Below are 10,402 nucleotides of genomic sequence, written 5' to 3'. Positions count from 1 at the left end.
GTGTTTAACACAATGATCCAAGTGTCGTTTTAAGTGTGTTGTAGTACCTGTCTTCATTTTTACAAGGAATAGTTGACAATGTTTGCATTTATACTTATCACCTTTTAGATCCTCAACCTCAATCATTTCTGACCATACATGAGATCTCTTTTGTTTTTTTAACTTAAGACTTAAATTATCATCCCCAGTCACATTATTATTCACACTATCCCCTTTATCCCTTATTTGTTCTAGGATTTCATTTGCCCCCAGGGTTATGGTGCAGTGGTGGGGCATCCAAGTTGTCAACCAGACACCCGCGGTTCGATTGTTCCTCCAAATGGGGCATGCAACTAAAGGATACTGGGCTCCTGGCTGCCCACTGCGAGCGCTTCCCGATTTACCCTGGTGACCGATGGGAAACTTTCGTGAGGTCGGGCCGGTCACTCCAGGCTCGACGTTATCCGGCCTGGTTACATTTTTTTTATTCTGGGATTTCATTTGAATATAACGAAACTTGAATAGCTAAATTTGCTGCTATAACAGAATTAGCCATATTCTTTGAAGATTGAAAGAGAAATTATCCTATGAAATTAACATATCTCCAAGATCAAGAGATAAATTTTCTCAAATAAATTTCATGGAAACGAATATTACTCTACTTAAATGTGCAAAACTATAAACTCGAAAAGTTATCAAAATCAATATTATTCCACTGAAAATAATATCTAATAGCTTCTATTTCTTCGAGAAATAAAATGAACAGGCAGATTAAAACAACAAGAAGTAATTTCTTCTAAAAGAAAATTTTAAAAAAATTAAGAATGATACAAACTACTAGAGTAATTCTATGCTTCAACAAAAAAATCAGAGAAAGGTTGAGAAGAGAAAAAAGAGACTTACTTTTCAGATTTCCTCTGATTAGAATGTTGAGGGCTTGAGGTAGAGAAAGAAGCTTGTGTGTGGTCTCCACTCTTTAGATCCCGAGTTACCGACCACTAGTGTTGGATCTCCAAGGTTGTTTTGGTGTGATCAACAAATCAAAGTAGGTCCTGTGGTATTTTAACCTTGTGTCTAAGTGTGCAGGAGCTTAGGAGCACAGGGAGTCGAGCGGAAGATGCAGCTAGCGAGAAGGACGACACGGGAGAGTGTGTTTGAGGGACGAGGTGCTGTGGAAGAGTACACCGGCGGGCGAGAAGGAAGTGTACGGTGTTTCCGAGAGACGAAAAGCTGGAGCGGAAGATTGCTGAGGGAGCAAGAGACGCAGCTAGCGAGAAGGTTGGCACGGGGTGCGACCGAGGGACAAAGAGCTATGGATGAGTACGCTGGCAGACAATAGGAAGCATTCGACGATTTCGAGGGACGAGAAGGCGGAGCGGAAGCCTACTCTAGAAGGCCGAAATTGGATTCGGGTGAGCCTTATTTCGGTTGATTAAAATCACCAAGCTAGTTGGAGCGGAAGATCTGGACCGAGGCGAACGGAACCGGAGCAGAGGACCCGGACCAGAAAAAGTCAACTCTATTAACTTTCTTGGTTCGGTCTGGTCTAGGCGCCCGAAACCATTCCGAGCGCCCCGACCAGTCCGGGGCACCCAGAACCCTTCCGACCGCCCAGACCTGGAGTTTATCAAGATCGCGGTCAAACGCGATCTATGCGAGAAGAGGTAAAGTTTTATCCCCTTCCAGGCGCCTGGAACCCTTCCAGGCGCCTGGAACCCTTCCAGGTGCCCCGACCAAAGCTATAAATATAGTCTTGGTCCAAGAAACTGAATGAACTCAAACAATTAGCATTTCCAATACTTGTGCGCTTTCTTTAGAGTTTACCTTCTAGTCTTCTGTGCGCCATTGCTGTAAGAGGCTTCTCCGGCTGAAAAAGATATTAGTGTGGCACATTCCTTGGATTAACAACCTCTCCGGTTGTAACCAAGTCAAATCCGGTGTCTCTTCTTTTTGTTATTTTATGTTTATTTATTTTATACAAGTGTTATTCTGAGAGTTCGAGAAGGGTAGTTTTCTTTTACTTTTTCAGGGTTATTCAACCCCTCTTCTAGTCGGCCAACGCGGTCCAACAAGTGGTATCAGGACGAGGACGCCTCAGGAGGACTAACCGCCGACGAAACCAATGAGATGGCCGGAATGAACATCTATCCACCAACGTTCGAGGGGGAGTTCGCTTTTTGAAAGCGATGAATGCAAGTTTATTTTAAAATTGATTTTAATATGCTGTTAATAATGGCGTATGGTTATGAAGCCCCAAAGGATACAAAAGGAGAAGAACTTGAGGAGCATCAATGGACTGACGAGCAGCGCGGTGAATTCATGACAAACGGTAGGGCTGAATTCCGCCTTTAGAGTGTACTACCTACCCAGAATCTCGAAAGAGTCGGAAAATACAGAAGCGCAAAAGAACTTTGGGAAAAGTTCTTGAAGCTCTACGAAGAACCATTTGAAGTCGGCTCCTCGATGGACATTGAGCCATCGTCAGAAGAATCTGAGACGAAGGAAATTGTCGAGACATCCCTAACAGCCGAATTCCATCCCGAGGACATAGAAAACTCATCCCAGATAAGCATCGATGAAGGGAGAGAGTCTTTGGAAGAAAGCATCTCAACAGGGGGAGCATCAAAAGTCAATAAGGTAAGTTAGGTACGGTCTCCACCTCCTGACCAATTGCTTAATTCGGTTAAAATACTGTCGAAAGATTATTTTCAAGTTAAAAATTATATTATCGAAACATTTTTGCGAATTAGAAATTAAAAATAAAATAAAGAATAGTGAGTTTAAAGAAACTCTAGCAACAGATTGTCGATTAAAGAATCTCGATAAACTAACAAGAGAAAATGACATGTTAAAGGAGCAAATACAATTTTCTGCTTTAAATTTGAGAAATTATGACAAACTAAAATGGAAATTTAAACATCAATAACCCAAATTGTGATCAGATTTAGCGCTTTCAGCGAGAAAATTAAACAGTTAATTTCTTTATAAGGCTTTGTCTAAGAAAGTGGTTGTTGCTCCAATAACCAAGAAGGTCTAGTGCCTTGCCACTGCTTGGAAGCCAAAATATTGAAATAAAATGTTTAATCAACTTTCTGATAAAACATTAAATTTAAAATTAAATAATGCTTTAGAAAGTCTTTTAAATATTTTGTTTGGAAATAAAAAAAATTATTTTTTTTGCTTAGAAAATTTTCTTCCTTAAGTTTTGTGCTTAGAAAATTCTCAAAAACAATTTTGATTGCAAAAACTTAGAAATTTTCTTTCACTTAGAAATATTTTCTAAAAATCATTGAAATATTTTTCAAAATTTTCTAAGTTTAACCCTTAGATTTGTCTTTGAACCCCATTTTTTTATGTTACTTTTATGTCTATTTACCCTAGCTTAACTTGGGTTGCTCACATCAAAAAGGAGGAGATTGTTGGATCCCCAAGGTTGTTTTGGTGTGATCAACAAGTTAAGTTGGATCCTGTGGTGTTTTAACCTTGTGTCTAAGTGTGCAGGAGCTTAGGAGCACAGGGAGTCGAGCGGAAGACGCAGCTAGCGAGAAGGAATGGCACGGGAGAGTGTGTCTGAGAGACGAGGCGCTACAGAAGAGTACACTGGCGGATGAGAAGGAAGCGTGCGGTGTTTCTGAGGGACGAGAAGCTGGAGCGGAAGATTAGAGACGCAGCTAGCGAGAAGGTCGGCATGGGGTACGACCGAGGGACGAAGAGCTGCGAATGAGTACGTTGGCGGACAAGAAGGAAGCACGCGACGATTCCGAGGGACGAGAAGCCGGAGCGAAAGCCTGCTTGAGAAGGTCGAAATTGGGTTCGGGTGAGCCTTATTTCGGTTGGTTGAAATCACCCAAGCGAGCCGGAGCGGAAGATCTGGACCGAGGCGAATGGAACCGGAGCAGAGGGTCTGGACTAGAAAAGGTAAACTCTGTTGACTTTCTTGGTCCGGTCTGGTCCGGGCGCTCGGAACCATTCCGAGCGCCCCGGAACCCTTCTGGTCGCCCGAACCTGGAGTTTATCAAGATCACGGTCAAACGCGATCTATGCAAGAAGGGATAAAGTTTTATCCCCTCCCAGGCACCTGGAACCCTTCCAGACGCCCTGACCAAGGCTATAAATATAGCCTTGGTCCAAGAAGCTGAATGAACTCAAGCAATTAGCATTTTCAACACTTGTACGCTTTCTTTGGAGTTTAACTTCTAGTTTTCTGTGCATCATTGCTGTAAGATGCTTCTCCGCCTGAATGAGATATTAGTGCGACACATTCCTTGGATTAACAACCTTCCCGATTGTAACCAAGTCAAATCTGGTGCCTCTTCTTTTTGTTATTTTCTGTTTATTTATTTTATGCAAGTGTTATTCTGAGAGTTTGAGAAGGGTAGTTTTCTTTTACTTTTTCAGGGTAATTCAACCCCCCCTTCTAGTCGGCCAACGCGGTCCAACAACTAGAAGCATGTTCACACAAGCAACTTCTATTTCATCAAGAAATAAAATGAATATACAGATTAAAACAAATAGTAAGTAATGTTTTCTAAAAAAAGAAGCAAAAAAACTAAAAATGGTGCGAGAGCACTCCTATACTTTAACTAAAAAAAATAGAGATTGTGAAGAGAAAGAAGAAACTTACGTCTCAGATTTTCCTTGATGAAGAACGTTGAAGCAGGAAAAAAAAGCTTGCGTATGATCTCCACTCTTTAGATTCCGAGTTCCCGACCACTAGAATCACGATCACACGACCTCGAGTCCTCAACGTGATTCTACTCTCAACTTTCTATGGTCGACTCGTCGCCTTCAACCTCCTTCCACTCGTTGATGTTTATAGCGGCGGCGTCAAAGGCTCGAAGCAGGGCTATCTCCTTCCACTCGTTGATGCTTGCAGTGGCGACATCGAAGGGAAAAAGCTCGAAGCAGGGCTAGGGTTTGTAAACATTAAGATTATTAGATTATATACGATTAGTAGAAAGGTACAAATACTAATGGATGGGTAATCACACCCATTAATCATTATTCATTACTCAGTTATCTAAAAATAAATAAATATATAATAAATTAAATAAAAGCTCGCGAGCGACTCGCGAATGCTCGAACAAATTATTAAGTATTTGAATTCAACTCGAAAACAATATCGAACATATTCGAGTTCGGCTTGAGCTCGATAATTTCGAATGCAAATCAAATATTATTCGAACCGGCTCGAAAAGCTTGTGAGTCGGCTCGATTCGTTTGCACCCCTAATCTAGTGACTTTACCAGTTGATTAGTATCAAGCCGTTAGGGATATAACAGTCAATTTTTCACATAGGTCAATTGATTGGTGACTTTACTAGTCGACTGATAGTAGGAAAACAACTTGGATATTTTTTCCCCAAGCTCTATATAATGGAGCTTGGGATGACTAACTTGGGTGCATGATGAAATTAGATGTGGTTAACCCCTAATTAGAGTCTCCAAGCTCTCCTAATCTAAGTGCGCTTAATCTAGTTTGTGGCAAGATTTCTCCACCGAGAATGAGTCGTTTACTAGCCGGAGTTTGTTGGGGATTGATCCATCGAAGAATCGTTGGGATCATCCACCTTACGGACATGCCGTGGAGTAGGAGCCTTAATCTTCGAATCATGTTAAATCAATGTGTTAGGTTTACTTTCTTGTTTTAGTTTATCTTTTATATTTGTATTTCCATTGTGCACTAATGAGTGTAGGAAGCAAACGAACGATTTGGGGTGGACTGTTTATTCACCACTATAGCTGGTGTCAAATGTCCCAACATTTGATATTTTTCACATATTGTCCAGTAACATATCGTTCATGTTATCCATAACATATTGTCTAAACATCGAAACTTAAGTTCGAATTCACTTGAGTTTAGTTAAACTGGTCAACATTGACCCGATAAATGATTACACTAGCAATCTCCCAATATAATTATTATAAAATCAAAAATTAACTATTTTTTTATCAAAATTATTGCACGCGCAGTGCTATTATATTAAAATATTCTTATTATTGTGATCAAAATTATTTAAACTTTATCGAAATCATTTTTAAAACAATCAAAAATCGCTTTAAATTAATTATAATAGCTACTTAATATTGTATTAATTATTACAATATAATTAAGGGTATCAAAAATAAATCTGACCTGCCAACCCAATCCGAGTTGGTTCGAAAAATATCTAGTTTGGATTGGAGGTTTTCAGATTCGAATCGGGTTTGGGTGGGAGGATTTTAGGATTGAAGATTTTTGGGTCGGATTTGAATGGACCTGGGTTGGCTCAAAATTAGGGTTTAGTAGAATTTTATGGCTAAATCAAAATTTTATTTTAAAAATTAAGAAACTTTTATATATATCAATATCAATCTTCTATGATAATGATGGAGTATTAAACTAAAAGTAAGAATTATAAGAAAAATAGTACGTGTGTGTATATATATATATATACAATCGGGTTATTTAGATTGGTCGGATTCAAGTTCGGATTTAGAGATTTCAGGTTATATTTAGACTTGAATTAGATTCGGATTGAGATTTTTATATAATTTTTATTTAAACCCAATCTGACCCATCCGACACCCCTATTATAATATTATAACAACTATCTAATAGTCACAAGGTAACAATACTATTGCATCGACTATTATACATTGTAATAACTAAGTAGCTGCTAGTTTCGCTAGTATTAATTATTATATTAGCAGTAAATTATAATCTGATTCCATGATTTATCTTATTTCATTGTGACAAGGTGTATTCTTTCATGTAATATGGATACAAGGTGTAAGAGACACGTAGATGAGTGTAGTCATCTTTTTACTATAATAATATTAATTATTATAGTAATATTGTAAATAAAGATAGCATTGAAATAAATAATATAATAGACATCTTTTGATTTTTTTTAAAATAAATATTTTATTAATAATTTACATAATTTGAGACGTCATTTTACCTTATAATTTATAAGGATTATTAAAAGTGTCTGATTGATACTAACAATATACAATGAAAATAATTAAAATATATGGCTAATATATTTTTTTTAATGATGCGCGATGCCTCCCATAAATATTTGATTAAAAATAACATCAATGGTGAAATTTTCCGATAAGAATGAGTTTGGCTGACAATTAATTTGCCACTCAAAATTAGTTTGGGGAATAAGATTTGACTGGTAGTTACAATGATATTTTTTATATTTTATCAAACAAAATACGATTAAGTAGAGTCTATACAGTTGAATCCGTCCCTAATTTTTTTTCTTTGTTCCCGTGTTCCTTGTCGATCGAACGGACCAAATTACATCTCAAGACATCCTTAAGATGTGTGTAATATCTTCGTAATATGTAAGACATCTTTAAAATATAATCTGATCCATCCGATTGACAAAGAGATACAGAAATAAACCAAATTTGAAGACAAAGGATTAAACTCGAGTCTATGAAACCCTAACAATGCCCTCCTGGATAGTGCAGCAACAATATGTTCGACGATTTACCCAAACATTCATTATTCAAATCCTAATTTTAAATTGAATACAATTTCCATAAAAGAAAAACAATTCTATGCTGTTTAAAAAAACAATCCCATTGAATAAAAATGTAAGGTCCCACCGAGATTTGAACTCGGGTTACTGGATTCAGAGTCCAATGTCCTAACCACTAGACCATGGGACCGTATTGACAAAATGAGCTACCTAAATCTAATGATCATTAATAGCATTCGCTTCCTACTCACCGCACTTCGTTAAACAGGAGGTGGGACGCCGTGGTGGTCGGCGGTGGCCACAACGGCGTAACTGCCGCCGGCCTCTCCGTTTCCGTCCCTGAGAAGCGACAGTTCTTCGCCGCCGCCGTCCTGAAGAGATTGACCACGGGTTCCGCTTCTCCCCATGTAGCTACCCATGGAGTATCCTTCGCCCCTCCACCATCCAGTATTATCTTCTCATTCGCGACTCCGCAAATGTCTTCTTTGTCCTATTGAACTGGAATGTCTGAAGGATTTGGAGTTGGCGAGGCACGTACTGAAGCATCGTCGCAGGAATCCATTGTCGTTCGCCCGTCCCCTTCGACGGGCGATACCTTCTTCTGGGCCATGATGCCGATTTGATTCAGTCGGAGATTGCCAAGTTCTCAAAGATCGAAGGTGGAAGCCTCTTATCATATTCTTTTATAATCCTTGCGCTAATATCTAATCGCTCGTCCTTGCTTTTGCCATCTTATGCTTCATGGATTGATGTTGAGTCTTCCAGTATACAAAGGAGGAAACAATCCTTCTGAAATGCCACACATAAAAAAGGATGAAAGTGGACAAAGTTTGCTGATTCCTGTCACTGAACTCCGTAGTAGTTTGAGAAAGAGAGACAATAAGAGGATTAGAATAAAGGCTAGGGATGCTTAAGTTAGTCTTTGGCAAGGGGAGTGGAGAAGAACAGTCTATAAAGAAATGAGGTGGTTAATGAGCATATGTGTTGATTGATGGGATGTCATACCTAAGTAAGGAAGGTGTCACATCATACCTACCGTGACACCTATCGTCATGTCACACACGTTCTGTACATGTGTGGGGTCATACTATCTTGTTCCACGTGTTCTACAATGCCCACGTGCTATGCCAACCCACATGTTGTCCCACGTGCTATACCAATCTATGTGTTGTTCCACATACTATGGCAGCTTGCATGATATTAAGATAGTTGGGTTGAAGGGCATGATCTGTTAAGTGAAGGAGTATCGGATTAACGGGGCCAAGGGAAAATGAGATGAGTGTCCGATCACTAGGACCAAGTAGGCTGGGCTTGGTTGGGTTGAGCTGATGGAGTTGAGTCGAGAAGCTGAGACGACGATCGGATCGGTGGAACCTCTCGCCTTGAGTAAGTTGAACTGAATAATGAAGCTTCTCGCTTCGGGTCAGCCGAGTGGGAGCGGTCCCGTTGAGCTATTTTGACTTCGACTTAATCTCAGCATAGCTATTGACCTTCCTAATACATGTGGAGACTTGTCATATCCCCCATATCATACCTCTATGTTCTTACAAATATCTTGTATGCAATGGAGACCACTGGTTGAGATTCAATCACTGAAAGCATGTACTAGGTATGAAGAGCAACTAAAGAAATTATGTGGATTTATGGATTACCTTCTTGACTCACCAGCTCTAGAAAATAGGCATGATCATTCATCCCTAATGAGTCGATAAATTAGAAAAATCCAAATTTTGGGGTTATCTTCTCTGACAAACTGTGGTCTTTGTGACAAAAGGATATGTTACGAGTACTTCTCAATAAGCATGCCTATAGCCTTTAACTTTTTTAAAAATCTAAAATCAGTACAAAAGTTCTGGATTTACTAGTTCTTTAGGAATGCTTTGCTAAATTACTTTTTGAGTGCCAAAGCACTTTGGGGCTTTAATAATGTGTTTGATAAACTTATGCCTAAAGTGCTTTTAATCAAAGCACTGGATTCTCAAGGTTACTTTTCCAATGCAGATTACAGAGTGCATTCCAAGATTTAATTTTCTATTCTTAACTAATCTCACTTTTGATAGGGACTTCATGGACCTTTTCTTTCTCCTCCCTCAAAAATTTTGAACAATTGTTTTGAGGTTGATTTCTCAGGGCATTGGTGTATCAATTCGTTTCTCTATTTTTTTAACGGTAAATTTATTTGGTCAGAATCTGGCTGGCCAGAGTTAAATTGTAATGCACGTATATAATTAATATATAGAGATGATATTACTAAAATATCTTTAATAATGATTTACAAAGTATATTCTGGTTGACCAGATTCTAGCCATTTAGCATTGTCCTTTTTTTAATGTAGCAATTCATATCTCATTTTCTTTAGTATATATTACAGACCATGGATACTATTATTCAAACTACGGTTGGAATATCCATTTAAATAATGCTTGATTATCAATGGTTATGCAAATTGTAGAAAAGGAAAAGAACCTTGTTGATCATTAAGCTGTGTATTAGTATCCAAATTTATGTATCAAGCAATTACTTTTTTCTTTTCTGCACATGTAAGGAATTTATTTTTCAGCTTGATGCATGTTACATCCTTTAGGGGCAAAGCAAATTCATTCATCTAAGGAGACTTAATGTAATTTAGGATTAGCACTGCATCTTGGGAGGCCAAGGCCCAAAGTGTTTCATATTGATGCCCAGTGAGAGCTATAAAGGAACTTGATCGTTGAAATTTTATTTAAGAATTTAGTTATGAGGCATTGCTGCATGTCATACTGTTATATGCCACTGAATCGAATGGTTCCTCAGTTAAATAAGCACTTACATTCTGGATCAATAATGTAATTGATTTAGAGAATTTGCTTCTCTATTCTTTCTCTTTCTTCCTCTATTATTGCAGCAGTTTACATTTTCCTCGACCAAATGTCATTTTGGCTGAAGTTTAACTGTTAGTTAGTTCTC

At 38.5% G+C, this 10,402-nt stretch overlaps 1 non-coding gene across 1 annotated transcript; it reads right to left on the bottom strand.

Annotated features, from left to right (window-relative positions):
- Positions 1–7,574: 7,574 nt before the first annotated feature.
- On the bottom strand, positions 7,575–7,646 carry TRNAQ-CUG. The gene has a single exon. It is a non-coding gene; the product is annotated as a tRNA-Gln (tRNA).
- Between the last annotated feature and the right edge of the window lie 2,756 nt (positions 7,647–10,402).

This window comes from Zingiber officinale, chromosome 5B (genome assembly GCF_018446385.1).
Source record: "Zingiber officinale cultivar Zhangliang chromosome 5B, Zo_v1.1, whole genome shotgun sequence".
Lineage (NCBI taxonomy): Eukaryota > Viridiplantae > Streptophyta > Magnoliopsida > Zingiberales > Zingiberaceae > Zingiber > Zingiber officinale.
The sequence above is the reverse complement of the archived record's forward strand: the minus strand, read 5'-3'. Positions and strand labels throughout refer to the sequence as shown.